Here is a 25,644-nt window from a genome sequence, read left to right as displayed (position 1 = left end):
GAAATAGGCACTTTTTCTGCATCCAGGAATCCTGTCATTTCAGGCATGTTATTTTAGCTAGTAAGATTCTCACTGGCTTTTCAGCCTGTCACCAATTGCCATGCTGATTTTTCTCTATGACAGACTTGAATCCTTAGTGATTTCCTGTACGCTTTTCTTCTAGTTAAAGTCATGCTGCTTTAATCAGAAATCAGACATCACAGACTGTGACTGTAGTGCCCAGCCACAACTAAGCAACTTGGCTCCACTTCGTAATACCTACTGTTGAAGATTCCTAATGAGCCATACATATTATTCCATAATATGAGAAGTTACAGTGAGAAATCTTTCCCAGCCAGTTTCTAATCTTCTGCTAAGCTCTAAGCTAGGAAGAACCTTCTCCTGCCCTTGCTGGAAAAGAAATCACAAGGTCACAGAAAATACCTTTAACTAGATGGAGGAAGGAGGATTCTAGGAACAGGTGCCAGAGGGAGACTCGAAATAGAGTGGTGATAAGCAAGAAAAGTAATTCCCTTTAGGAGAAGTAAATATACAATATAGGGTCACTAGACAAGATGTGAACTAAAAAAAAAGGATAATATTAATGTAAAGGGGATAATAGAGAGAGATTAGAAATTAATGGGTAGCAGTAAGACACTGGGTTTCATAAGAGACTATATTAAACAGCTTATCAAAAGATAAATGTGATCAAATAACAGGGATGATGTGTTGTAGAGAAAAGAGTGTACATTGATGTCTATCTGTTCAATGAATCTGGTGTTACAAATTTTGCCTCATTTATATTTAAAACATTAGCCTTATTTGAAGAGTAATAAGCCTTTATTCCTACAACTTGTAATTTGTTTCCATTCAGCTATGCTCTCCTGGAAATAGTTTTCTGAAATCCATTTTAAGCTTTTCTAAACATGACCATTTTTTCCTAGCCTTCTTCATACCTCTTCCTAATCCCACTGCCTGCTCTCTGTGTCTGATATTCCTGAATAAAGCTTTACATGGCACAATGCAGACCTACATATTCTCTGGTATTTTGGAGAATAAATCATTTGAACTGAAATATTAACTCTATTCATATTTAGCAGAAAAAAACCAAGAATGAGCCATGAGGTGAATAGGTGAGATTTACATGCTCTTTAGTATCTTTATTGATGATCTGGATGAGGGGGTTGAGTCCATCATCAGTATGTTTGCAGATAACACCAAGCTGGGGGCAGGAGTGCATCTGTTAGAGGGTAGGAAAGATCTGCAGAGGGACATTGACAGGCTGGACAGATGGGAAGAGTCCAAGGGCATGAGATTTAACACATCCAAGTGCCAGGTTCTACGCATTGGCCACAACAACCCCATGCAGTGCTGCAGGCTGGGGTCAGAGTGGCTGGAGAGCAGTCAGGCAGAAAGGGACCTGGGGGTAGCGGTTGATAGAAGGCTGAACATGAGCCAGAGTGCCCAGGTGGCCAAGAAGGCATCCAGTGGCATCCTGGCCTGTATTAGGAACAGTGTGGCCAGCAGGAGCAGGAAGGTCATTCTTCCCATGTACACTGTGCTGATTAGGCCACAACCTTGAGTCCTGTGTCCAGTTCTGGGCCCCTCAGTTTTTGAAAGATGTTGACTTGCTAGAATGTGTCCAGAGGAGGGCAACAAAGCTGGGGAGGGGCTTGGAACACAAGCCCTATGAGGAGAGGCTGAGGCAGCTGAGGTTGCTTAGCCTGGGGAAGAGGAGGCTCAGGGGAGACCTTGATGCTTTCTACAACAACCTGAAGGGAGGTTGCAGAGGTTGTAGTCACGCACGGGCTGGCCTGTTCTCTCAGGCAACTAGCACCAGAACAAGAGGACACACTCTCAAGCTGCACCAGGGGAGGTTTAGGCTGGATGTTAGGAAGAAGTTCTTCATAGAAAGAGTGATTGGCCATTGGAATGGGCTGCCCAGGGAGGTGGTGGAGTCACCATCACTGGAGGTGTTTAGGAAAAGACTGGATGGGGTGCTTGGTGCCATGGTTTAGTCATGAGGTCTGTGGTGACAGGTTGTACTTGATGATGTTTGAGGTCTCTTCCAACCTGGTCTAGTCTATTCTATTCTATTCTATTCTATTCTATTCTATTCTACTCTACTCTACTCTGCTCTACTCTACTCTATTCTATTCTATTCTATTCTATTCTATTCTATTCTATTCTATTCTATTCTAATCTTTCTACTTTTTACCAACATTTTTGCACAGATCATTAGTGATTAGTGCACAGATGATTAGTGATTAGAGGACACAGTCTCAGGCTGCGCCAGGGGAGATTCAGGCTGGATGTTAGAAAAAAGTTTTATACAGAAAGAGTGATTGCACATTGGAATGGGCTGCCTGGGGAGGTGGTGGAGTCGCCATCACTGGAGGTTTTTAGGAGAAGACTTGACGGGGTACTTGGTGCTGTGGGTTAGTTGCTTGGGCGGTGTTGGATTGGTTGATGGGTTGGACGCGATGATCTTGAAGGTCTCTTCCAACCTGGTTTATTCTATGTATTCTATGTATTCTATGTATTCTATGTTTTTAATATAGTTTGAATCCCTTATTTGTTGAAGCCTGTAAAAACAAATGATTGCTTATATCTCTACTTATTACTCAGAGGTCTATGATAAAAATCATGGAATATTCTTTATTACAATCTGCATTACATAACATACTGTTAGATTTGGGACTGAATTGCTTACTAATTCTAGCCAAAAGAAAGTGATAAATCTCCAGATTAAGCATGAAGGGCACTTTTCTGCATGGGTTTCTTTGCACCCTGGTTCTTTCTTCTGCTATTGAGGACTGATTTCCTGATTAGTGTGACTGCTGTACCTTTGTTGGGATGAGTATAAATTCTATACTGTAATTGGCATAAATGCTGTGTCAAATGGTTAAAACAAAAAATGCACAGGAAGAGCTGTGTTTTATTTAGTGACAAGCATGAAACTGTGAACAAAAGACTTACCGTGGAATTTGCTCTCAATAAAGAGGGATTTGCTTTTCTTCCCATCAAAACTAAAAGTCTGCCTTCCTCTGGCATCCTGTTATAATTGTTGATGAGCATAAAAAGAGGAACACAGAAAGAGATTAATGATCAATGGTATATTCTTACATCAAGCTAATAAGTAAAAAGAAAGCCCATGTAAGTATCTGCTCAGGAGACACTGCTGCTACTATGATTAATTGACAGTATTATTTATTTACACTGTATTTGCAAGATGCAACATAGATCAGGATGGGGCTGCAGCCCACGAGCTGGGGAGAGAATTGCTTCAAGAAGCTTGGAAGACATGTTTAGGAAAAGAAAGGCAAAATGATCAACATAGCTGCTAGCAAATGCTATGTTTATTGGCTGAGGTGCCATGCACAGAGAACACTTCTTGGGCTAGGGAGAGAGATTTCAGTAAAGCACAGTGGCATCTGTGACCTGCTGACACACATCTTTATTTTCAGTGAGAGGCAAATACTTTTTTTTTAACTTTTTTTTCCCCCCTCCTTGCATCTTTATCAGCCAATATTTTATTCTGAGCAATAAATCAAGATGATTGTACTACTCCTGAAACTCCTGGATCTTTTCCTTCATTGAGTAGTAAGAGCATTATGGGGATGGGATCAATTCTTCCAGTCTAGTAGAGATAAAGTCTGTCTGGAGATTACATCAGTTTGCTGCAAAAGCAGTGCATAACACTGCTGAAGACAAAGTTTGGGAGCCATGATAGACTGTACATATACAGGAAAATGGACAAACTCTTTGATAAGTGATTTCAGCTATCTTCTTATATCACAGATGTCTGCTAAGAACAGTAGACAATACAGTTGCTCCAAAACTGGTATACCTATTAGAATAGAATAGGAATAGAATAGAATAGACTTGAACAGAAGAGAATAGACTAGAATAGGAATAGAATAGCATAGACTTGAACAGAAGAGAATAGAAGAGATTAGAATTAACCAGGTTGGAAAAGACCTTTGAGATCATCAAGTCCAAACGATATCTAATCAACTAAACCATGGCACCAAGTGCCCCATCCAGTTTCTTCCTAAACACTTTCAGTGATGGTGACTCCACCACCTCCCTGGGCAGCCCATCCCAATGGCAAATCACTCTTTCTATGAAGAACTTCCTCCTAACATCCAGCCTAAACTTCCCCTGGAACAGCTTGAAACTGTGTCCTCTTATTCTGGTGCTGGTTGCCTGGGAGAACAGACCAGCCCCCACCTGTCTACAACCTCTTTTCAGGTAGTTGTAGAGAGCAAGAAGGTCTCCCCTGAGCCTCCTCTTCTCCAGGCTAAGCAACCCCAGCTCCCTCAGCCTCTCCTCATAGGGCTTATGCTCCAAACCCCTCCCCAGCTTTGTTGCCCTTCTCTGGACACGTTCAAGTGTCTCAATGTCCTTCTTAAACTGAGGCTACCAGAACTGGACACAGGACTCAAGGTGTGGCCTAACCAGTGCTGAGTACAGGGGCAGAATGACTATTCTTTCTGTTTATTTGAAAATGTGACTTTTCAAATCAATATTGTGTTGATATTTTTGTATGCTGATTTTATTTGGAGAACATGGAGCAGTAGGAACCAAGTTAACCTTGCAGTTATACTTGCACGTGCTTGTTTGGCTGGCAGCCCTTTTTCATATATACACATCCTCCCTTTCCAATCTTTTACTCCCTAAGAATCTTAAACAATTTTATTTCATGGATATTGATACTAGACAGTGATGGAGTCGTTACTAGGCTGAGCAAAAAACTGGAATAATTGTCTTTTCAGACAATTAGCCTTACTCAAAGATGTGAACAAAAGTCCCTATCTCCAGTGCAAAAATAATCTGCTATCATACAGATTCATGGGTTTGATGTGCTCAAAGCCCTTGATCTTGCAGGCTGCTATATATTAACAAATTCCTATGAAGACAATAGGAACTGAAATACATTAGAGAGCTCTGAAATAAAACATTTGCTACAGGCTTAAGTTCTGAATATTGAAATAGGCAACCTGTGTACAGGTTCAAATACTCTACAGCTGGCTCCACCCTGTGTCAGTGGGGATACATTCTTTTGTGATTCTATACTCCTGCTGTGCATCACATCAGCTGGGGGAACAGACTCACTCCATGCCTATTTTGCATGTAATATAATTGTCCTGCCAGCAGCCCACAAAAATTTATTTCATTGGACTTGATTTATTGTAGTTTGAAAATTTGCAGCTTTATTACACCAAAGTAATACAACTCCACATTTTGTGGTTTCCAGGGTTAGATTTCTGAGGACTGTAAAAACATTATGTTTTTCAAATGCAATAGAATCTCCAGAAGCTCTGTATTTATTTTTTTTAATGTTCATTTCAAAATCAAGCAGAGAGCTCACAGATGAAATGCTACGTTTCTCAAGTTCTTTTACTCATGTGGCAGTTTAGGCTGGGTGCCTCCTGCTGCTGCCACATAAGCCACACCTCCAGTGTCACGAGTGTCCAGCCCAGTGGGTGGGCACGGGAAATAGTGTATTTCATACCCATAAATCCTGCACCCTATAACTCTGTCTGCAAAAACTCTCACTTCCTCTTCTCTCCCTTCTTCTGTGAGAGATGCTTCCCTATCTGGTAATGATGGGGCAGTATCTCAAGGATTCCTAGTAGTGGCTAGGCCTAATGCCAGGAGGAGATGGGGGAGGTGCAATCTCAGATCTGGCCAGCTGAGATTAGCCTAACAGTGGAGGGGGGGTGGGGGGGTGGAATAAAGAGCCCTGGGGGTTTTGGGCATACCCTCAGGAAGGGAGAAAGGGAATTGCTGGGAAACTTTTGGGTATGCAGTAAGGGACTCTGTATGCTTTGGGTTTATTTTGTCACCATGCTTTGTATCTCTCTGTAAAACATTCACTGCTTTTCCATTTAAACTTTCCATCACCTCTGCAATCCATTTGTGTGAGTCTCGTTTTTTGCCCCGGTTTGGGAGCAAGAGAGGATCTGCCTGGCCTCAAACTGGGACAACTAATATTTTTCTTTTGCTAACACTTTCCCACTTCCCTGCAAAAGTTACAGTTACTGTTAGACAAAACTAATTTATTATTGATAATTCTTTCTGAAGTTATCCTGGAAGAAAGCAGCAGTTTACAAGAAAAGATCCCAGATCCCAGACACAAGGTCTGCTTTGTATTCTGTGTTGGCAGGAGCTGAAAAATTGTCTGAAAGGACCACAACTCTCTCAGCCTGTCTTTGTGGGAGAGGTGCTGCAGCCCTCAGATCATTTTTGTGGTCCTCCTCTGGACTTGCTCCAAGAGGTTAATGCCCTTCTTGTAAAGAGAGCTCCAGAGCTGGACACAATATTCCAGGTGAGGTCTCAGCACAGTGGAGTACGATGGCATAGTCGCTTCCCTTGACCTCCTGGACGTGCTTCCTTTGTTGCAGCCCAGGATACAACTGGCCTTCTGGCTGTATTTTTGTTAGCCAATTCCTTATTCACCAAACAGTTCAACCATTGAAACCACATCTCTCCAATTTAGAGAGAATAATATTGTGGTGGACCATGCCAAAGTCTTCAATGAAGTCCAGCTTTATAACTCTTTTATAACTCTTCCCTTGTCCACTGATGTAGTCATTCCACCATAGAAGGCCATTGGGTTGATCAGACAGGACTTGCTCTTGGTAAAGCCATGCTGGCTGTCTTGAATCACCTCCCTGTCCACCATAAGCCTTAGCATATCTTCTAGGACAATTCGTTCCCTGATCTTCCCATGCACAGAGGTAAGGCTGGCAGGTCAGTAGTTCTCAGCATCCTCCTTACTACTCTGTTTAAAAATGGGTAAAATATTTCCCTTCTTCCAGTCACCATGGACTTTACCTGACTGTCATTGCTTTTCAAAAGTCAGAGAAAGGAGAAACAGGTTCAGCTAAAGAAAAAGGAAAATGCAGTTGAATGGATGTGCTGGCTTGTGCCTGTGAGTAGTTATTTCAGCAGAGTTTCACCAGATCTCCCTTAGCCACCTTTCAAAATTCATACAGCACTCCTCACGTTTCAGCTGTAAAAATAAATATATTCAGTACAGAGCATAGTTCATATCATGCATTTACACTGTAGTTTAGGCAAATAATTCCTCCCCTCTGCACCTAAGTGTTAACTGCTTCTGAGTATTTCTGCCTGCCTTCCCTCCCTTCCTTCCTTCCTCCCTTCCTTCCTTCCTCCCTTCCTTCCTTCCTCCCTTCCTTCCTTCCTTATCTCTTCATATACTTTACTTGTCCTATTGCAGATTTTGCATGTTCCACTTACCTTTCATTACTACTTAAACATCTGTTCCCAAAACATCCATTTGACTAAATTACATACATAGCTATAGATGCACATGCACATTCCAGCCTAATGACCACTTCTTGATGCTGTCACACACTCAGGCACCCCTGTGACTGATTAACTAGAGGCAGAACTAACTGACCTTAGCAATGTGCCAAAAGCACAAAACAGAAGGAAGCCCCAAATCATTGCACACAGGAAGGTGACCACTTCAATTTTTTTGTGTTGATGTATATAAAAAATATGCATTTATATAAAGCACAGTCAAGAAATGGACATCAGCCTATCACAGAGCAGAATGAATGCTTGGGATATACTGTTTAACGCCACCTTAAAATGGTGGTGCCCTGTCATATAATGATGTCTCCCTGCACAGTTAGGGAAGGGCCTTCTGAGTCTGATATTCTTCTGGATGAAGTGGAAGAGGTGGGTGTTGGGAGGGACGAGGTACTTCTGCCGGAAGCTGGGGACAAGGCATCATCACTTCATGCCTGATTTATCAGTGGTATCTGTACTGCTGGCCACCATACAGAGAAAAATATCAAAATATTCAGAACACTGGAAAGATTTTGAAGGACTTTTTATATGCTTTCTAAAACCCCATATATTTTGGTTGAGGCTTTCAAGGCCTTATTTTTTGTGACAGATGACACTCCTCTCCACCACAACTGAGTTTCCTTCTTTAGGTAGTTGCATCAGCTGTTCAGTGTTCTTAGCCTGGAGAGGAGGAGGCTCAGGGGAGACCTCATTGCTCTCTACATCTCCCTGAAGCAGGGTTGTAGCCAGGTGGGGGCTGGTCTCTTCTCTCTACCAACCAGCACCAGAACAAGAGGACACAGTCTCAAGCTGTGCCAGGGGAAGTTTAGGCTGGAGGTGAGGAGAAAGTTCTTCCCTGAGAGAGTTGTTAGGCATTGGAATGTGCTGCCCAGGGTGGTGGTGGAGTCACCATCCCTGGAGGTGTTCAAGAGGGGATTGGATGTGGCACTTGGTGCCATGGTCTAGTCATGAGCTCTGTGGTGACAGGTTGGACTTGATGATCTTTGAGGTCTCTTCCAACCTTGGTGATTCTGTGTGTGTTTAATATTGGTTTACTATGTACAGGGTTAAATCAGAATAAGTCTCTTAAGGTCATCATTTATTATATTTGCTCCATATATAAACCACATTGCTCACGTGAGGGGATGATCTTTGAAGTTTTTGAAGTTTGCAATAATAAACACTCCTGAGATTTACTCTGGAACCACAAATACTTTAAAAATAATTCCTCTTCTTTTGCAACAGTTACAATCAGTGGTGCAAGGAAATAATGAAATTGTTAGCAAATAAAACGAACTAACATATTTTGATCTCCCAAGGCCATCACACATTCATGTTAATGTTCAGTAAAGAGGTAAGTCGTGCATAATTTTATGTTTAGAGTGCACACCATGTTGTTAACCATCTCTCCCTCTAGAAACAAATGTACTAGAATTCTGAAATGAATTAAATCCCAGTTCTGACTTCCATATGTGATGTCATTAACATTTATTCACATTAAGGCAGCCGCAGAGTCAGGGTTTATTAATAATCTAAATAAGCTCTGCTTTAGGGAAAAAAATACAAGAAAAATAGAAGAAAAAGAACAAAAGTGGTTTTAAGACAGCAATTTTCACAAATTTCCTGTAATAATACCACTCTTTATGACTCCTCTTCTTCATCCATCTGACCAAAATTTGAAGCCTATTGACCAAAATTTGAAGCCTATCGAGCAAACTCCATCCACCTGCTCCTGTTACACGGCTTATGCTGCTATGGCAATAAAGACAATAGTGACAATAAGGACTAACTAGTTAATACAAAGTTTAGCTATTAGGCTCTTTGAATTACAGCATAATGCCTATGATTGTTTAATGATTTTTTAATACATATATAAATAAAATGGATTTGCTGAGATATCTGATGTTGACTTTTAGTGGACCTATTTCAATGAATCACAATACCTAGTTCTGAACTGGATTTTAGAAGCTCACCAAAGAGAAATGTTGGTTTTTAAATGCAGTTTTCTTGGGGGGAAAAAAACCCAACAAAACAAAACAAACCTGAAATTTAAAGGAAGAAGTTCTTCATTGAAAGAGTGATAGGCCATTGGAATGGGCTACCCAGGGAGGTGGTAGAGTCACCATCACTAGAGGTGTTTAGGAAGAGACTTGATGGGGTGCATGGTGCCATGGTTTAGTTGATTAAATGGTGTTGGATGATAGGTTGGACTCGATGATCTCAAAGGTCTCTCCCAACTTGGTTAATTCTATTTTAGTCTAGTCTAGTCTAGTCTAGTCTAAACTGGTTATATCTTATTCCTATATTTGCATTTCACAACATCTGAAATAGTTCACAAATTAAGTGAGGCATGCACTAATAAGACTCAAAATGTTAACAGCCCATTGTTTGTTACTAGTTTGCTATCCGTTATAAGAAGCATTGCTTGTTACCTGTTAGTTATATAATTTTATACAACTGTATGTCATTCTACCTCTTACAGTGTGTAGGTTGGACTAATTTTACTAAGTATTAAAAAACTGCTGCTACAAGATCAGTAATGAGTGCTTGCTTTAGCTTCTCAATTAAACTACTCATCTGCAAGATCAAATGACAACAAGGAAGGGAAATATAATACAGTTGATATGTCATCTTTCTCAGATAGCAGTTTGTTACTGAGGTGTTCCTGTTCTAAAAGCAAATACAAACCTCATTCATGCTAGCAGGATACGAACAACTATAATGAACTCTCAAGAGCATGCTAAAAGCCTGTTTTATGGAGAAGATATAAGAAAGCAACAAGAAATACAGGCTGACACCCAAGTCTGATCAGCATGGCTAATCAGACCTAAATCACAGAGACTCGTGCGCTTCCTCCCATACAAATGTGAAGAGAACTGACTCAGCTACACACCTGCAACGTTGTAGGTTTTCATTAGGTGAGACAGTACCAGCTTGCCTAAGCCTGAATGGAGATATGCAACTTTTCCAGGCTTCCAGGAACCTTCCCCTCTCTCTTAAGTAACACAGCTGATAGTCATACAGCTTCATGCACCATTTGGATGGCCCATATGAATCAGTCTCTAGAATTAGAGAGAAGTCTGCCTACAACAGTAGTAAGAAAAAAAATATATCTTGATTCTTAGGGAACTGAAAACTCCCTGAAAACTCAGAAATGGGGAAAGGAAAGAGAAACAGGCAACTAAGTACAGAAATTCCAAACCCTGACATACCTGGGATTATATTGCTTTTTGTTGTTTTACAGTAAGATGAACATCACCATGCCTACCAATTCAGTATAGTAAGTAATTTACCTGTTGTTTGGTTCCAATAAATATATCTCAAAATCATAAACAGCTGTGCCACTGACTTGCTTCTGATCACTCCAGGATTTTTTTAGCTTCTCTAACTCACAGGAAAGTAATAGAATGTAAAAAAACCACACCACAAGTTTATCATAGTCTAAGTATTTTCTTATATATCTAGCACATAAAAAAGGCATTCAACAGAAAATTACTTGGAAAACAGAATGCTACATTGATTGCAAAAGTAATTAATAAACTCTCAAAGATCCTGTCAGCAACACTTTATCTGTTCTCCAAATCTGAAAATGAATGTAGTTTCTCATTTCAGAGATTCTCATGTGAGAATGTGCAGCTGAGCATTGATTTCTGCAAGCATCTTTTATTTTATGATAAGAGAGTAAACAAATGAGGGGTATAAATTTACAACAAACATATATTTGACATTTTAAGCAGGCATTGAATAATACCTACTGAGAATAATCAAGGTCCTTAAAAAATTAGACCTAAAAAGCAGTGCATTTTGGGCCAGTTTTAGTATACCTTGGGTAGTGGAAAAAAGCATTACACTGAAAACCCAAGTGATTCTAGCACACTATGAAGTATAATAATGGACCTGAAATTCACAATGCCTAGAGCAATTTATTGTCATTATAATTCAGGATTCATACAGAAAAACAATGGAGTCTCACTAGACTCCTTTGATAAGGGTTTGACATTACAGTCAGAAAGTCCTAGTTAAATCTGGCAATCTACATTAATTTTGCAATGAAGTGTAAAAGCTTCATTCATCATCAGATCTCCCTTTGTCTTTTTCTTCCTATCAGCTTAGTTGTGTTTTTTGTTAAACAGAAAAGCTCCTAATCTGGGCAATCACATAGGAGTTTGTTGATAACTGGAGTAGAATCTAAAGTCTTACAGAGTCCTTTATGGAAAAATGCCTCACATGTATTCGTGTTGTCACTGATTATTGGTTCAAACATAATGAGCCAGCAGTGTGCCCAGGCGGCCAAGAAGGCCTATGGCATCCTGGCCTGTATCAGGAACAGTGTGGCCAGCAGGAGCAGGGAGGTCATTCTCCATCTGTACACCTCACTGGTTAGGCCACACCTCGAGTCCTGTGTCCAGTTCTGGGCCCCTCAGTTTAGGAAAGATATTGACTTACTGGAATGTGTCCAGAGAAGGGCAACAAAGCTGTGGAGGCATTTGGAGCACAAACCCTATGAGGAGGGGCTGAGGGAGCTGAGGTTGCTTAGCCTGGAGAAGAGGTGGCTCAGGGGAGACCTTATTGCTCTCTACAACTACCTAAAGGGAAGTTGTGGACAGGCAGGGGCTGGTCTCTTCTCCCAGGCAACCAGGAACAGAACAAGAGGACACAGTCTCAAGCTGCACCATGGGAGATTTTGGCTGGATGATAGGAAGAAGTTCTTCATAGAGAGTGTGATTGCACATTGGAATGTGCTACCCGGCGAGGTGGTGGAGTCACCATCACTGGAGGTGTTTAGGAAGAGACTGGATGGGGTGCTTGATGCCATGGTTTAGTTGATTAGATGGTGTTGGATGATAGGTTGGACATGATGATCTTGGAGGTCTCTTCCAACCTGGTTAATTCTATTCTAGTCTAGTCTAGTCTAGTCTAGTCGCAAATATAGATAGCAAAGTCTTTCAGGACAGAATCCTTTGTGGGTTCTACTGTTTATTGTCTTTTGGCCCAAATTCTGTATCCTAAAGTATCTTCTTCAATATAGTGCAAAAGGAAAATAACAGTCAGCTAGTATTGTCAGCTCTTCACTGCAGGCCTACCCTTAATGCCTATGACTGTGTTGCTGAAAGGGAATCCAAACACTTGGTGTAAGAAACTGAGTACCTCATCCTTCTTCACCTGTACCATGAAAGACAGCATAAATCCCATTGTGAAATACCGAAAACAACACATTTCCAGAGTTGCCATCTGTGCTTCGTACCAACCACAACCATTTGCATTAATGTAGTTCTATGCAGAAGGGAAGCATATAGATTTTAACTCTGAGCTACTGACAGAATTAATCAGTCATTCATTCCTTAAGGTAAGGAATCTAAAAATAAGTGAGACTACACTTGCTGAAAGAAAACCTTTTCTAGAACTGGATAAATGGGATCTTAAGAATGAGTCATAGACATATTGCCAGTTTAGAAGTATAAAACCAGGTGACTACAGATGCATAATAATTAAAAACAATTTTTGCCTTTCATCATACAATAGTGAAGCTTTGGGATTTGGTATGTCTTGCAAAGGAAAATAAAAGGTGTCTTTAGATGTTACACTGATACAAGATCGATTTTTTATGTTGTGAAAGAGTGACATGTGGGAACATGTTCACACCAAATTATACAGTAATATTTTTCATTAAGAATACATAGAATACATAGAATAAACCAGGTTGGAAGAGACCTTCAAGATCATCACATCCAACCCATCAACCAATCCAACACCACCTAAACAACTAACCCATGGTACCAAGCACCCCATCAAGTCTTCTGAAAACCTCCAATGACGGCGACTCCACCACCTCCCCAGGCAGCCCATTCCAATGGGCAATCACTCTCTCTGTATAGAACTTTTTCCTAACATCCAACCTGAACCTCCCCTGGTGCAGCATGGGACTGCGTCCTGTTGTTCTGGTGCTGGTTGCCTGGGAGAAGAGACCAACCCTCACCTGTCTGCAACCTCCCTTCAGGTAGTTGTAGAGAGCAATAAGGTCACCCCTGAGCCTCCTCTTCTCCAGGCTAAGCAACCCCAGCTCCCTCAGCCTCTCCTCGTAGGGCTTGTGTTCCAAACCCCTCACCTCAAGACATGCTTAACTTTCTTCTTCTTCTGTAAAAAGTCTAATCTTTCAGTGAAAGGATCCTACTGCGTTTTTGTATCTTTAAAGTGGTCTTTTGGCACCATTTGTTTTCAAAAGACAGAAATGCAATTTTCGAGGAAGACTTGGGCATGAGCAGGGAATGAAAATGATTTTAAAAAGGAAGAACATGTTGCTGTCTGAGCTGATAAGAATTCTCAACTATCAGAAGAATTACAGATATATTGTGAAAGGAAAATGAATATAAACGTCTGTTCCTCATATCTGTGTAAAAACACTATCTATTGCATTATCTCCAAACAGGGCAGTGAGAAATTGTCAGGTTTCCTGACTGTAGCATCTGAATCGTATAGATTTCCCTAGCTGAACCTGATGAAAATGTACCTCCATTCATCCATGCCAAATGAACATCTGTCAGCATTGCTGCTGCTTTGGTTAGAGAATGATGTTGTCGCTCCACTAAATTATCTTTTATTTATTAATGAGAAGATTTCCATAAAGGTAGTCTGTGTGTGTATGTTTGTAGTCATCATTTCAGCTAGGTCACATCTATAGAGCTTGAAGAACACCGTTTTAATTTAAATGACAAGTTCATTTAGGTAGTCTTTCTAAGTCTTAGAACAGATGCATAAATAGAAAAAAACGTCTGAGTTATAGAATCTCAAGTTGGAAAAGACACCAAGGATCATCTGGTGCAACCTTTCTTGGCAAAAGCACAGTCTAAATAAGATGGTCCAGCGCCCTGTCCAGCTGGAGTCCAGTAGCCTGTCCAGGTCTTCCCTCAATGTGACTCTTCTGAGATTTTCCCATTCAGTTTGGTACCATTGGCAAAATTCATCATCCACGTCACTTGTGAAGACACTAAATAGCACTGCAACCAACATTGGTTCTTAGGGACTCTACTTGTGAGAAGTTGCCAGTTTGAAAAGGAGCTATTTGCTATTTGCCCTCTGGATGCAGCCTGTCATCAAGTTCCCCACCCATCACACAGACCACTTGTCTAGACCGTAACTAATCTGTTTCTCAAGGAGGAGGCTATGTGGGGAGCTGTATCAAAAGCCTTGGAGAAATCCAAGGGGAAAGCAAAGGGGCTGAAGTTGCTGTTATTCCTGTTTGCAGGTCCAGCCTCCAGCAGGACTAAACATGTATTTCAAAGGGAGAGCTAGGCACATGCACACACACACATGCATATGGAGGACCCACACACAACCTAGTCTCCAGTTGCTGTCACTTAGTCTTCTCAACAACACACACATGCAGGAAAGAGTGACCTTGAAAAACAAAATTAGAGTGGCTCAGCCATATCAGTGTACTGACTAGCCACTGTTTACATACAATTAGCCACCTGCCCTGCTCTTCCTTTCCCAATATTTGTACTTCCTCCTTACCCACCTTGATCCTTCCATTCTCCATCCTTATATCCTCATAAATAAATAACCCATATGTAATTATTTTTTATCTCAGTAGTCTCAGTTTTCCTATACCCTTACCACTGGTATTTCTTATGCTGTTAGCTAGGTCATCTCAACCTTACCTCACTAATATGGTTACCAAGGTCCTTATCCCTCAGTGGTCCTCAATACTCTCCACAATTATCTGTGAACCTTGGCTATTTCTCACATAACTTCTCCTTAGCCATCTATGCAATGCAGCCATTGCTTACAACACTAGCTGTAACTTTTGACAACTTCTCACTGTGTAGCTTGTTGTGTTCAGCAGTTCCTCATGACCCATTCTGTAGTTTCTCAGATTGTTCAGATAGCTAAACCCCCTGATGGGGATCTATACCTTAAGACTCAATCACCAACCACTTAACTTTATGGCTGTGCTGCTATTGAATGACTTTGCTTAGTAACATTGATGCTGTTGTTCAAACTATTAAGTGCTGTGGTAAAAGTAGAAAGAGAATCATTATTCTCACAGTAAACTTGTGCAGAGGTACACTTTGAGAGTGGGGAGTATGGTGTTCAGCAATTTACTACATAGCAAAGTAACCTTTTCCATAACAATTAATTTACTTGAATGGAGGAATAGGTGTGAGGTACTTAAGAAAAAGAGATGAGGACTATATGTATGTATCTGCTAGGCATCTTTTATTTAATTCTAATAAAATCAGAAAATGCTACATAGCTCCTTGCAGCAACTTCAACCACAATTCCCTCAGGCTTAATATCAAAATGTTGAAGACCCATTTGGCCATTTTGATTTTCCTAGAAAGATGTCATAATCATAGAACTGTAGAATCATAGAATCAATAAGGTTGGAAGAGACCTCAAAGATCATCAAGTCCAACCTGTCACCCAACAGCTCATGACTACTAAACCATGGCACCAAGTGCCACATCCAGTCCCCTCTTGAACACCTCTAGGGATGGGGACTCAACCACATCCCCAGGCAGCACATTCCAATGGCTAACAGCTCTCTCTGTGAAGAACATTCTCCTCACCTCAAGCTTGAGACTGTGTCCTCTTGTTCTGGTGCTGGTTGCCTGGGAGAAGAGACCAACCCCCTCCTGACTATGGCCAACCCCCTCCTGTCTACAACCACCCTTCAGGTAGTTGTAGACAGTATATTAGTTTTCTTCCCATTGTTCATATTTAATTCTAGGGAGGATTATTGAATTGTCTAATTTATAACTTAGCTTAGAAACCTCAGTACAGAAACCAGCACTTAAAAACTTCTCGAAGAAAAAGCTGTATGAGTAACACTAAGACCTGTTTTCTACAGAGTCTGTGTTTTGTTTGGTGTTTGTTTTGTTGTTTGGGTTTTGTTGTTGTTGTTTTTATTTTTTATTTCCAAAGGCTATGATTACACTGAAATTAATATTATCCAGCTCTCATTTTCAGTGTTTGCTTCTGGTATGCTAATAGTTCTCTTACTGGAAAAAGGAAGAAAGAAAGAAAGGAAGAAAGAAAGGAAGAAAGAAAGGAAGAAAGGAAAAGAAAGAAAGGAAGAAAGGAAGAAAGGAAGAAAGGAAGAAAGGAAGAAAGGAAGAAAGAAAGAAAGAAAGAAAGAAAGAAAGAAAGAAAGAAAGAAAGAAAGAAAGAAAGAAAGAAAGAAAGAAAGAAAGAAAGAAAGAAAGAAAGAAAGAAAGAAAGAAAGAGAAAGAAAGAAAGGAAGAAAGGAAGAAAGAAAGAAAGGAAAAGAAAGAAAGGAAGAAAGGAAGAAAGGAAGAAAGAAAGAAAGAAAGAAAGAAAGAAAGAAAGAAAGAAAGAAAGAAAGAAAGAAAGAAAGAAAGAAAGAAAGAAAGAAAGAAAGAAAGAAAGGAAGAAAGGAAGGAAGGAAGAGAAAGAAAGAAAGAAAAGAGAAAGAAAGAAAGGAAGGAAGGAAGGAAGGAAGAGAAAGAAAAGAAAGAAAGAAAAGAGAAAGAAAGAAAGAAAGAGGAAAGGAAGGAAGGAAAGAAGGAAGGAAGAGAAAGAAAAGAAAGAAAGAAAGAAAGAAAAGAAATAAAGAAAAGAGAAAGAAAGAAAGAAAGAGGAAAGGAAGGAAGGAAGGAAGCAGCCACATCTTACACAGCCTTGCATTATTTTTTTAAACCTCTATATTTACAGTCACTATATACCAAAATATTCCTTCTTTACAAAAAATCACCTGTGCCAAAATCACAAAAGTCCTCTCTGTGTCTATGTCTACAGAAAGTTAAATCATACAGAGACGTTGTTTTTGCTAACTTACTAGTTACCTTGTCAACAAGCTTGAGGCATTCTACATAGTCCTTTGCAAATAATCTTGGCAATGAAATCTGAAGAAATGAATGAGTAATATTGTCTATGAGCAATAAGACTACAGTACTTAATTTAATCTTCCGAGTCTGGTAAACAGTGTGTCTAAAGGCTTCATATTCTGTGTCCTGATACTAAAAATGAAACAGACTGCAGTGCAAAATGGTTTTTAGATGGTTTCTAAGCACACATATTTTGCCATTCAAGTTTTTCTGGAACTGAAGTAGTCTAGGTGAAGGCAGAAAAAGCCCTATGAGAGCAGAAGGGTCCTTGGACTGAGACAGCCAGTGGAGTATGAGGTTTCATGTTTATGACACTGTGGAAAAAGAGTTTTCAATCAGTTTGATAAGAGTGATCTTTTTGTTGATCTCAGTACCTCAGCAGCATTTACCTTTAGAACTTAGAAATCCTTCAGGAATTGAACCTATTGATTATTATTTCTTCTTACTTTTAATTTTCACTTGTTAAACTGTCTTTCCCTCAATCCATGAGTTTACTTCCTTTTCATTTGCTCTCTTGTCCTCTGAGGCAGGGTGGAGTAATCAAGTACCTGTATAGAGGCTTAGCTGCTGGCTCATGTCAACCCACTGACCAAATCAATAACAGCATCATATGGCCCCTCCCTTTCCCACTCATGCTTCTGCAAGTCCATTCATATACTCACAATCTTCAGTAGCTAAGTAGGAAATCTGTGCCAGAATGAATGGACCTGACTTTAGACCTATCTTTGCAGGAAAAAATGAGAGTTTACATTCCAGTTTAACCTAAAAAATAATGTGGGGGGGTGAGCGGGGGGGGGGGGGGGGGGGGGGTGGGGGGATGGAGTATTTATGAGGAAAGAAAGAGAAAAATGACAGTATGTGCATCACTTCCCATGTCACTGCTTATAGCCAAAGTCATTAATAAGGAAAATTAATTAGTTCTAAAAATAAAGCCTTTCCTTTTCCTATAAATTTAGTAATAGAAGGGCTGCAGGCCAATGTTAGCTCTCAGATCATCATGTCTAATTTAAGCTTACAGAGCAATAGATACCTAAACCCCTCCGTATGCCTGTCACATCAGGAAATAAGAGAAATAGAAATTTAAAGATTCAAAATAAAATATTCTTGGTTTATAAAGAAAAAATTGTTTGTGGGGTTTTGCCTGCCTGCTTGCTCCTGTTCAGCTTTGTGCTGTACCTTTTCTTTACCCTGTAGGCACCAAGCTTCATGTAGTTATCAGGAAAAAAAGTGAAGAAATGTGACTGAATTGGCAATGCATGACACTGTCCTTCTTTTTATCATAAATAATCTGGGATTCTGGGACTGAAGCCTGACAAAATGCAGCAAAGTAGATAGGATACATCTTAGAGGTTCATTACTGGATTTGGATTGCATGAAACATCGTGTTTAAATGCCTCTGTGTAGGTTGCCTGCTCAGACTGTCATTCACTTTCTACCAGAGCTGCTTCAGTAAGTTGGTTTTGTGGGGGAATCATCCTGCAACGAATACAATTTTTAGGGACAAAAAGCTATTTTAAAATCCAATTTCTTCTTTGAAATTGCATTGTTGTTTGGACAGGATATAAGACAGACACATTCTCGATGGTATTTTCCCTCCTTTTACCTGCTTCACCCGTGTAACTCCTCTCATGCTGCTTTCCATATACATCATTTCTCAGTTATCTAGGCACATCATTGCTTGCTAGCACTCGTCAACAGGAAATAAACATGTTTTTTTTCTGCATCTTCTAAGAATTTGAAGCAATGCTGCTAGTAAGTCCCTTAGGTGGTGCTGCAAGTAGTACACACAAAACCTGGAAAATGGGAAAAGCTGCTTTAAAAGAATTCTGAATTCTGTGAGACTAACAAGGACTAAGGAACAGCTTCCTTGAGTTATATATATATATAGATAACGTCCCAGCAACTGTGATGTACAATGAAGATCATTCAGTCCCTATCAGAAGTCAGAAAACTGGCCTAGGTATCTGTCTTAACAGCATGCCAGTACACCATTATTTTTTACAGAAGAATTACAGTTTTCTGTGCTGTGACTGTCTTCTATTCATTAACTAGATGGTGGAAGCTAGGAATTAGCAATCTGCTTTAGGTAAGAAAAGATGAAAAGTCTTTGTTCTTACTAACACATACATTGCTCAAGTTTCACTAACACCACCTATGGGAAAAGGCAATTTTATTGTCTCAAGATGGTCAAAAACTTTCTTATTCAAAGTTTCTCTGAACCTTCTACAAAACACAGGCAAACTGATCACTTCATCGCTTGTCACCTTTGCATCTGGCAGTAATGCAAGAGGCTCCTGAGGTGAATGAACCTTGAAGAAAACATCAGCTTAATTATTTCAAAATAAGGATTTGTTAAAAATTCCTTACTTTTGCAACTTTCCTCTTTTTTTCACATAAAGATGTTATCTTTTCAGAGAATAGATTAATATAGTTAATTTATTTATGTATGCATGATTTAGCAATGTGTGAGTAGTTACTTGCACAAACATGTCTTCTCTTTGGTTTAATAAATTCATAGAGTCATACTGAAGCTTAGGTTAGAAAGGACTTTAAAGGCCAACTACTTCAAAACTCCCTGCAACCTCCCCTTAGACCACGCTGCTCAAAGCCTCATCCAGCCTGGTCTTAAACACTTCCAGGGATGAGGTATCCACAGCTTTTCTGGGTAAGGCATTCCAGTGCCTCAGCCTGACAGCTTATGTCAAGTGCCTCGTCAACCAGAAATCCCAAGTCCCTCTTTGCAGGGCTGCTCTCAATCCATTCATCACCCAGCCTGTGTTTGTGCTTGGGATTTCCTCAACCCAGGTACAGAACCTTGCACTTGACCTTGTTGAAGTTCATGAGGTTGGCATGGGCCCACTTCTCCAGCCTGTCAAGGTCCCTCTGGATGATATCCATTCCATCCAGTATGTTGACCATGCCACACAGCTTGGTATCCTTGGCAAACTTGCTGTGTGTGTACTTGACCCCATTGTGCATATCATCAACAAGGATGTTGAGCACCACCAGTCCCAGCACCAATCCCAGAGAGACTCCACACACCACAGGTTTGCTGAATTAGATCCTAAATGACACAGAGTGCACCAGTCAAGACATGGGGTAAGGAAGCTGAGAATTACATGAAAGTCAGAATGAAGAACATAAACAAAATTAGAGGGAACTGAAGACTCTTGTGGGACTTGAGGAATGTCATGTCAAGCACTGCAGTGTTTCAGAGAAACACTCATGTATATGGTAGCTTTACTCAGCTGAATAAAGATAACCTTTTATGGTTTGTTAATCACTAGTGAATGCCTATTTTTAAATTAATTTAGACTGCTCTTTCTTTTTGTTCTGTCTTAATGAACAAAAAGATAAATTAAATTGAAGGGGGTCGTATTTAAATTAGTAAGAAGGAAAAATTAATTGAGAGCAATCAAGTGTTCAGGCTCATCATGGAATTCCCTGTCATGAGTATGACAAGGAACTACAGGGGTCATGTTTGTAACAGAATTTGGTGAAAGCTAATGGCAATATTGCTAAGGAAAAAAATCAACTGATGTACCATAGAATGATAGTTCTGTTTACAAAAGCAGAAGACATTTATATCCTTATATTGCAGGGAATAAGCCAATCATTTGCTGATTAGCATTTAGAAAGAAAGAAAATATTCCCCTACAGTGATTTTTCAACTCTTTTTCACTGTAGAAGTCTCCTTGCTTCTTTGAGGCATCTGGTACTGGCTACTACTAGAGATGGGTTGGCAGAAAAGGACAAATTAAGTAAATTGGACTGGCAGTTGTAAAATTCCTATGACATCTGGTCTTTCTGTCCTGTTACTGATATGTCATTTTGACAAATGATGTTACATCATGTGACAATAACTAACAATATCATAAAATGTAAGTGATGTCATCTGAAGTTACTCCACCAATTCATAGAATCACAGAATCGTTTTGGTTGGAAAAGACCTCCAAGATCATCCAGTCCAACCACCAACCCAACATCTCCATGGCCATTAAACCATGTCCTCAAGTGCCATGGCCACACCTTTATTGAACAGCTCCAGGGATGAGGACTCCACCACCTCCCCAGGCAGCCTCCCCCAATGCCTGACCACTCCTGCAGCAAAGAACTTTTTCCTAATCTCCAACCCAAAACTCCCCTGGCACAACTCCAGGCCATTTCCCCTCATTTTATCACCTGATACTAGAGAGAATCAACCAACCCTCACCTCATTCCAACCTCCCTTAAGTGAGCTGCAGGGAGCAATGAGTTCTCTCGCAAGCTTCCCTCTCTCCAGGCTGAACAACCCCAGTTCCTTCAGCTGCTCCTCACCAGCCCTGCCCTCCAGACCCTTCACCAGCTTTGCTGCCCTTCTCTGGACACACTCAAGCAACACAGTATCCTTCTTGGATATTGAGGGGCCCAAAACTGAACCAAATATTCAAGGTGCAGACTTGAATTGTGCTTTATTTTATATGAAGTATTGATGGGTTTGTTCTTCTTGCATGGAGGCAAAGCAAGCTGTGAACTGTAGTTGTGCATTATGAAAGATTTATGGAAAATGAATTTCATAGTATCACAATATCATAGTATCAGTCAAGGTTGGAAGGGACCACAAGGATCAGCTAGTTCCAACCCCCCTGCAGGGACACCCCACACTAGATCAGGCTGCCCAGAGCCTCATCCAGCCTGGGCTTAAACACCTCCAGGGATGGCACCCCAACCACCTCCCTGGACAACCCATGCCAGGGCTTCACCACTCTCATGGGGAAGAACTTCCTCCTCACCTCTAGCCTGAATCTCCACACCTCCAGCTTCATTCCATTCCCCCTAGTCCTATCACTATCTGAGATCCTAAGAAGTCCCTCCCCAGCCTTCTTGTAGGCCCCCTTCAGATACTGGAAGGCCACAATTAGGTCACCTGGGAGCCTTCTCTTCTCCAGACTGAACAGCCCCAACTCTTTCAGTCTGTCCTCATAGGAGAGGTGCTCCAGCCCTCTGATCATCCTCATGGCCCTTCTCTGGACATGTTCCAGCACCTCCATATCCCTCTTGTAATAGGGGCTCCAAAACTGGAGGCAGTACTCCAGGTGGGGTCTCACCAGAGTGGAGTAGAGGGGGAGAATCACCTCCCTTGTCCTGCTGGCCACACTTCTCTTGCTGCAGCCCAGGATGTGATTGGCTTTCTGGGCTGCAAGTGCACACTGAGAGCTCCTGTTGAGCTTCTCATCCACCAGCATCCCCAAGTCTCTCTCCTCAGGGCTGCTTTCCAGTCAGTCACTGCCCAGCCTGGATTTGTGCCTGGGATTGCCTCAACCCAGATGCAGGACCCTGCACTTGGTCTTGTTGAACCTCATGAGGTTGGCTTGTGCCCACCTGTCCAGCCTGTCAAGGTCCCTCTGGATGGCATCCCTTCCCTGCAGCATGTCTGCTGCACCACACAGCTTGGTGTCATCAGCAAACTTGCTGAGGGTGCACTCAATGCCACTGTCCATGGTACCCACAAAGATGTTGAACAAACCTGGTCCCAGGACTGATCCCTGAGGGACTCTGCTTGTCCCTGGCCTCCACTGGGACATGGAGCCATTGACAGCCACTCTTTGGGTGCAGCCATCAAGCCAGTTCTTTAGCCATCTAGTGGTCCACCCATCAAACCCATGTGTCACCAGTTTGGAGACCAGGATGTGGTGCAGAACAGTGTTGAAGGCTTTGCTCAGGTCCAGGTAAACAATGTCAGTGGCTCGCCCCTCATCTATTAATATTGTCACCTGTTCATAGAAGGCCACCAGGTTTGTCAGGCAGTTATTTTAAAATCCCCTCCTTTCACCACCACTTCCCCTTTCCCACCATATCTACCTCATTTCCACACCACCAGTCCCATTTTCCTCCTTTTTCCCCTCAAATCCCAGAGCACCTGGGCTCTGTTGGAGTCTTCTTCCACGTCAGATGTGGCCACTTTGCCTTCTCTGCTCACTTCCTTTATTAATCCCCACATGGAAAGACATCTTAAGCTCATCTTAAGCTGAGCCCATCTGGGCTGAGGGATCCTCCTCCCATCACTGGTGAGTCCCCATGGTGCACACTGGGTGATGGTGACAACAAAGGCCAGGGGGCCTGGTGGCCCCTCAGTTAGGAAGAATGTTGATGACCACTCCAATATCATTCATGGATGCTGGCTGGGCCTCCTTACTGGGTCTGAGCTCCTTTGTGTGGTATCTTGGCTAGTTGATGGTCTTGCCCCTGGCTCTAGGATGGGTGCAAAAATGGTGGTGCTCTCTTTCTAGTTTTACAGAAAAAAAAAATGATGCTAAGAATTTGCAGCCACACTATTCCTGTGCAATGTTATGCTATAGGAAAATAGGCAGCAGAGGTGCCTGAGCTCTTTTCCTAATGATCGCCTTCAGTGTTTTCAGAATACAGAAATATTATGCTTCTATAAAGAATTGAGTTTATGCCAACATATTTTGAGCTATACATCAATTTTCACAGTAAACATGTGCCAAAGCTTATGACTACCTTCCTCACATTTTGAAAACTACCTCTTCTCCCAGGCAACCAGCACCAAAACAAGAGCACACAGTCTCAAGCTGTGCCAGGGGAGATTTAGGCTGGATTTAGGAAGAAGTTCTTCACAGAAAGAGTGATTGCCCATTGGAATGTGCTGCCCAGGGAGGTAGTGGAGTCACCATCACTGGAGGTGTTTAGGAAGAGACTGGATGGGGTACTTGGTGCCATGGTTTAGTTGATTAGATGGTGCTGGGTGCTGGGTTGGACTTGATGATCTTGAAGGTGTATTCTATTCTATTCTCTGCGAAACACAGCTCCCTCTCTGCTGTTACTTGTTGTTAGTGAAAATTTCACGAAAAACTGCAAACTCATTAAAAGGAAAAAAACAAACAAACATGTGGTAAGAGACTAGATGTCTTAAGAATCAATTAGCCAGAAAGTCTTAAGCCACACACACACAAATAAAATATTTGAACAGGAAAGAGAGTGGATGTAATTTTGTTTGGTGGTTTGGTTGGTTTGGTTTGGGGTCCTCCTTCCTCCTTCCTCTTTCCTCCTTTCTCCTTCCTCCTTCCTCCTTCCTCCTTTCTCCTTCCTCCTTCCTCCTTCCTCCTTCCTCCTTCCTCCTTCCTCCTTCCTCTTTCTCTTTCCTTCTTCCTCCTTCCTCCTTCCTCTTTCCTCCTTCCCCCTTCCTCCTTCCCCCTTCCCCTTTCCTCCTTCCCTCTCTTGAAATTATGATCTAATTTTCAGGTGAGAAGTAATACTGTAGAGCTGGGTTTTGATTCATTTCCAGCATATTCTTATTACCTAAGTTTAAATAGTTATGGGCCCATATTCCAGCTGTGCCACCTCAGTAACAAGCAATTCAAAACAATCTGTTATTCTCTATCAACTGTCTGTTACCAATATGAGAGGAATTAAAAAACAGGTTACTTTAAGTCCACACCTAGCCTGTAAAAATATATTGTTATGTTGGATGATATGTTGGACTCAATGATCTCAAAGGTCTCTTCCAACCTGGTTAATTCTATTCTATTTCTACTCTGACAGGTTTACTTCTATAAATACGCATGAGAACTACAAATGAATGAAGCATTAAGAGCAACTATGTAGAATGTGAAGTCCTTTATGGAGCAAAGAACTAGGAGAAATTAATTTCCTGGCAACACAAGATTATCATCACTATATTCACTAATTTCAGCTCTGTTAATGATCTGATTCAAAGCAGAGAATGAGATCATACAGTTTTCCAAATGCCAAACACATGATTTGAACTGATTCAAAACTAGCTTAATGTCTGAGATGAAAATATAGTAAGAATGAAGGTATGAAGCAAAAAATGGTATTTTAATTACAAAGGTGTAATATGATATTTAAAGAAAAGCTAATTGACCTTTATTTCTAAAGAGATTTTTTTTCATCACGAGCTATTTATGGTGCAACAGAAGACTGAAATTCCTTTACTTGCCCTGCTGTGGTTTTCTAAGTGGCAGATTGGTTTATAAGTGGTTTTCATGGTAAATTGCATCCAGAGATGTCAAAATTATGGATGAAGGTAAGTGCTGAGCTGTCTAGAGCCTCTGATTCATCTGCCTTTCTAATAACAGATTTAGAGGTTGTTTTTTGGAAGGATGTAGGTGAAATGGAAAGGAGTGGCTCTGGATTTTATAGTGAGCCTACAGCAACCGAGATGTAAAATAAACTCACTCCCACCACCGCTGCAGCTAATCCCAAGTTTAATGTGAATGATTAGAGAATAGTGACTAAATAATGATTAAAGGCATATAATTAAATCAATTAAAATATGGGCAAAAAGCAATAATCCTGTTTAGATTTTAAAACAACAGTTAAACAGAGCACTTCTTCGAGATCATTATCATTGACTCTCTTTTTTCTTTAAACCATTTTCTAAATAGGAAGCACATGAAGATTTGCCCTATTATTATATTATGAATCAGTGATATTATCTGATAGTTGAAACAGGCTGCCTAGAGAACAA

The sequence above is a fragment of the Dryobates pubescens genome, chromosome 27 (genome assembly GCF_014839835.1).
Source record: "Dryobates pubescens isolate bDryPub1 chromosome 27, bDryPub1.pri, whole genome shotgun sequence".
Classification (NCBI taxonomy): domain Eukaryota; kingdom Metazoa; phylum Chordata; class Aves; order Piciformes; family Picidae; genus Dryobates; species Dryobates pubescens.
This window is presented reverse-complemented; position numbering follows the sequence as displayed.